We start from the raw sequence: 6,000 nt of genomic DNA, 5'->3' as shown, positions 1-6,000 counted from the left end.
ATAAATGATAGTTACAGATAATGGTTTGTAGTTCCAGGAAATTATACTTTAAAAGAAGCTATCAATTCTATGAGGCAGAAGGGTAATGGAAGTGCACTCTAGAAATTAGGAACCATTTGTGCAAAAACATGGTATCAGGAGACAGAAACAACAACATCCCTGGGGGAGAATAAAATTAGCCTGGAAATGTAGGTAGCAGCTAGATTGTGGAAAACTTCAAATAAGAGACTGAGAATTTTGTAGTTTATCCTAGAAGCAATAGGGACCCATTACAAGATTTTTGAAGGGGAAAAGGGATTATATGGCCAGATCCATGTTTTAATAATATAAACTCGGCAGCTATTGGTGGGGTGGGATAGATTAGGGAGAAAAGAGACTCAAAGCAAAGAAAGCAATTATGTTTTGCCATAGCCTAGATCCATGGGGGTGGGGAGGAGAGGAGAAGAGAAGTATGTAAGCTTGTTCCTTTTAAAAGTGTTAATGGCTTGAATGAAAAAGCTGAAAGAGGAAGCACAATTCTCTCTGAAACATCTTTCCCAACAAGTGGACATACAACTTTGCCTTGGAGATCTCCAGTGACCTGTTTCTGTTTATTTTTTTTTCTCTAAAATAATTTTTATCAGAATTCTGGACCTTAGTTCTTTTCTTTACTGTCTTGGTACTTTGGAGTCAACAAGAACACCAGGCAGTGATGAAGTCAAACTTTTTGTGAACCTGGGGTTATTTCTTTGAATAGTGGATGGTTTTCTAATATACTAATGATTACTGCTTCCAAAAGGATGTTCCTCAGAATTTATGACCACACTCCATACCCAAGGTCAGAAGTTTCTCTTAGCTTTATATCTTCAGCAGCAATATCACCCTCAGTTCTGTTTGTAGAACAGATCACTTTCTTCTTTTGTTTCTTTGTTTTTTACATTTTTATTTTATTTTTATTAAAACCTTTTATTTTCAAAAGATATGCATAGATAATTTTCAAAATTCACCCTTGCCAAAACCTTGTGTTCCAAATTTTTTCTCCTCCCTTTCCCCCACACCCTTCCCCTAGATGGGAAGTAATCCAATATATGTTAAACATGTGTAATTCTTCTACACATATTTCCATAATTATCATGCTGCACAAGAAAAATCAGATCAAAAAGGAAAAAATGAGAAAGAAAACAAAAAGCAAGCAAACAACAAAAAGAGTGAAAATACTATGTTGTGATCCACATTCAGCTCTTATAGTCCTCTCTCTGAATGCAGATGGCTTTCTCTATCACAAGATCATTGGAATTGGCTTGAATCACTGTGCTTTTGAAAAGAGCTATATCCATCAGAATTGGAGATCACTTTCTTAGACTTTAAAGTAGCTTTACCCGTTGTCTTGGTTTCAGGATTCCAGATATAGTTTCCAAATGCACAGGCAAGTTCACCTGAGTCACCAAAACTGACCAGTAATGAACAATTCTATCCTCTTTTAAAATCAGTAAAGATCCTGAAAAGCTACCTTTAGTAGCTAAGAAGCAAAAGAGCCCCTTGAATTGGAAGAGGGATTATGTCCTTTACAATACATTTAATGTCATTGTTCCCCTTAGTGAAGTCAACAGCCTGAGACTTGGAGACCATCTTCCTGTGGCAGTACTCATGTGAGTATAAAGACAGGACCAGCACCCTTCTTCTGACCATGGATCACCCAGCTCGTTTTGCACAGTGAGGTTGGGGCTTGCAAGAGAAAGCTATTTATTGATATCTGATATCTTCCTAATGAGGAAGACAAAGTATTTTTTTTAAATCATCCCTCTACATTTCAATAATATTAAGTATCAAATATCTAAACTAGGTGATTTACCAGAATATTCCAAAGAGTGTCCCACCCCCATCCTTATTTCTCTCTACCTTCTAATTATTTTCACCAATTCATCCCTGCATACACACAAAAGCAAAGAAAAATCCCAAAGAAATGATGGAATAGTAAATTAAAGAATTCTCCTCTTAAAATTGCTTCTAGAAATAGCAATGGGAAAGATGAAATATTTGTGATCTTAAATAAGGAATGATAGAATTTTTTAAATGCTAAATCAAATCATAAGTCCATTCTAAATGATATACATTTAAATTCTCACTAAATGCTACACCTTCAAAGTGTGCAGAATTTTTTTAGCTAGCAAACTGATAAAAAAAAAAAAAAAACTTCCTATTATTACCTACTTATAAACATCAAGTTACAAATTTGCAGCTCTTACATCCTAAATCTCCTTTGCCAAAAGTTGTACTCTTTAAAAATGTTTTTTAGCTTAAATTGGTATTGAAATATATTTGCATTTAGTAGTTACAATGTGTAGTGTTCTTTTTTCGGTTTTCTTGGGGTCTCTGAGAGCAGGCTTCGTTTCAGTTCAGTAAGCACCATATAAGTAGCCAGAGGTTAAAGTCCAAATCCTTTATTATCTCCTTCAAAGTCTTGTCTGCTTTCCTGGGGCCCGGTTAGCTTTCTTCAAGGCCTTCTGTAGTCTTGGTTTCAGTGGAGAAACTAAGGAGAAGAGCTTGCCACCACAGTGCTGATAAAAATGGAAATGAATCTCTCTCCTTGGCTCTGAGAGCTTAAGCTCCTGCTTCCAGTTCTCTTGTCTTCTCTACCTCTGAATCTAGCTGAGTTTGTATGAGCTTATATACTCTCTTATCATAGGTGTGAATCTTGTAGAACTATATTAAGTACTAAGTACATGTACCGAACTAGAGAACTATTAAGCTCCATGCTAAACTAGATAACCATTGTCTTTATCAATTCCACTGACTTAACACCTTGTAAGAATCCTTGTTTCAGAGTTCTGGCCCATAACAATAATGCACTAATCTTCATCATAGTATATGATCACAGATTCTCTGAGTTGGAAGGGAACTCCATCGAAATCTAGCTTTTAGGTACAATTATAATAGCAATTATTAATGATTCAATCTCATTATGGCAGGAGATCTAGAGTGGAATAGCCAAGGCTCTGTTCTTAGCCCTGGGATATATAACATTTTTGTCAGGGACTTGGATAAAGGCATTTTTAATCATATGCCCATTAAATTTTCAGATAATAAATCTGGGGAAAGCAACAAGCAAATACATATGAGCAAATGAATTATTCATAGGATAAATAGGAAATAATTAAGAGAGGGAAGGAACTAGAATTAAAGTAGGTTGGGAAAGGCTTCCTATAGAAGTTTGGTCTTAATGGGAATAGGGAGCTATTGGAGTTAAGTAAATGGAAGGGGAAGGGTGACATGGTCAGACCTGAATATTAGAAAGATCAATTCACTAGCTAAGTAGAGTGTAGTTTTGGAGTGGGAAGAGACCTGAAGCCTGGAGACCAACTAACTGGCTGTTAATAGTAAGCCATAATGTGATGAGGACCTTCATGAAGGTAGTTGCAAGCATATTCAAGGGATATTATAGGGCCAGCTAAGTGGCACAATGGATAGAGGGCTAGTCCTGAAGTCAGGAGAACCAGAGTTCAAATATGACATCAGACACTTAACACTTTCTAGCTGACTGACCCTGGGCAGGTCATTCAATCCCAATTGCTTTAGAAAAAAAAAGAAAAAAGAAAAAAAAAAATATATATATATATATATAAAATAAAGCACTTGACATATGGTTAAATATGGGTGGGATGAGAGAGTGAGATGTTAAGGATAACACAAAATTGTAACAGTAATAGGGAAGTTAGGAATAGGAGAAGGTTTGGGAGGAAAGATAATCAGTTCAGTTTGGGACATATTGAGTTTAAGATCAGTATTCTGTCTACTATACTATGTTAACCATGTTTTAGATTTCAATCTGTAACACGGAGACAATTTGGAGTAGCCAAGAACACTAGGCTTGTCCAGTTATTCTTTCTCCATTTCCCTTTGGGAGATTCCCTTCTAAATATGGCCAGATCCCCCTTATGAAGCTCCCTTGATCACAGAACATTTTCCTAAACACCACAAGGTTAGATAGGGCAACATGAATATGTTTTCTCCCTTTTCCCCTTGGTGTACAAGGTCAGATGCTCAATAATTTTAACACCTGTTTCAAATTAGTTTTCAGCAGCCTCCAATAGCTAAACAATTATTATTCTAGGAAAAGCCTTGTCTTGGCCACCTGCAGCTCACGGCTGCACAGTATCAAACAGGAACAGGAACAGGAAGGGGAACAAAGGCATAGTCAATTCACTTTCCCTACATAAAAGGCTTGATCTAAGTTAATGTGTTGCTTTAACAGCTGATGTGCTTGGGACCCAAGTAGAAGGCTGTACAACAGTGGGAAAACATGAAATCAGCTCTTGAAGATGTTGGCACCTCTTCATCTCCATGTTTTTCACTCTGACAATGTGTCTCATGGAAAGGGGAGCATTCAATAATTTCAAGTAATATTTTTTCTTGCATTCATCTTTAATTATTCATATTGTCATAAACAATTCTTATCATAGAAAAGTATGCATCCAGTGTGATAGTATGGACTCTCCATTTACAAGCCACAATGTCCTCCATACATTCTTGAACAAGATAACCTTGAAGAAAACACAAACAATTCAATTCAACAAACACTTATCAAGCATATGTTATAGGATAATGTTATCATGCAGGGAACTGTGGCTGTAAGGACAAATACAAAACATACTCCTGGTATGTACTCATACTATCTATGTACTCCTGGTCTCAAGGAGTTTGCATTCAATTGGTGGAATGCAAAAGGTATACAGATTAAAACAATAAAATAATTTAAGGAGAGAGCATCAAAAACTAGGAGAATCAGAAAATATTTCCTACTAATGAGTGGCACCTAAACCAAACTTTGAAGTATGCTTATGAACCTAAAAGTTCAGAAGAAATTGGGAATTGATCTATAGATTTGAGATGATCTCCAAATAGGTGAATAATTAAACCTATGTAAATTGATGGTCACCAAAAGAGAAGATGCAGCAAAAGAAGAGAAGCAAGAGGACCTTAGACGGAGGCTTGAAGGTGTCCAATTCTAAGGAGAAAGGAGATGGAAGATGAATCCTGATTCAGCAAAAGAGCCTGAGTAAGGTAATCAGCTAGGGGAAGAAACAGGAGACACAGTGCCATGAAAATTGAAGAAGGAAAGAAGGGCATAATGAATAATGTTAAAAAAGTGAAGAGTTTAAGCAAGATGAGGACTGAGAAAATGTCACCAGATTTAGCAATTAAGAGGTCATTGGAGGGAAAACTAGATGGTGCAGTAGATAGAGCACCATCGCTTACTTCAGGAGGACCCAGGTTCAAATGTGTCATCAGAACTTAACACTTACTAGCTGTGGGACTTTGGGCAAATCACTAAACCCCAATTGCCTTCCAAAAAAGAAAGAAAGAAAGAAGGAAAGAAAACATGGGAGAGAGCAGTTTCAATTGTGTGTGGATCTGAAGATAATTTGCAACTAGTAGAGAGTGAGTGGTTAGTGAGTGGGTGGTGAGGAGTAGAGGCAGAGAAGAGTTTTGGTTGGGGAAGATAAAAAACAATGACTTAAAGGGATCACAGTGTCAAGTAAAAGGGGTGTGTGTGTGTGTGTTTTAAGGACTGAGAAGACCCAGGGATGTTTGTAAAAAACGGACAGAATCAATGAATAAGAAAGTCATTTGGGGAAAGATAAGAGAAAAAAGTTGATGATAACATAATTAGAGAAGAGAGAATCAAGAATACTTAGTATAGATAATGATCTTGGCAAGGAAGAACAGAACATGGTGCAGGGAATTAATGTAGAGGGATTTTGATCCATTGAGTAGGGAAAAGTAAAGTTTATAACAAATAGCTTTAATTTTATCAGTAAAGTAGGGTAGGAGATACTTGCCTGAGAGGAAGATGGTAGAAGGTGATCAAGGAACACTAAGAAGAGAAGAGAAGATATAGAACAACTACAAAAGGGAATATAATAGATATTAGGAGATAGTTAGCAATTAAATTAAGCAAGCATTTATTAAGAGCCTATTATATATATAAGGAACCAGGCAAGGTTCTGGGGATACAAAAAC

Source organism: Sarcophilus harrisii, chromosome 2 (genome assembly GCF_902635505.1).
Source record: "Sarcophilus harrisii chromosome 2, mSarHar1.11, whole genome shotgun sequence".
Classification (NCBI taxonomy): Eukaryota; Metazoa; Chordata; class Mammalia; order Dasyuromorphia; family Dasyuridae; genus Sarcophilus; species Sarcophilus harrisii.
The sequence above is the reverse complement of the archived record's forward strand: the minus strand, read 5'-3'. Positions refer to the sequence as shown.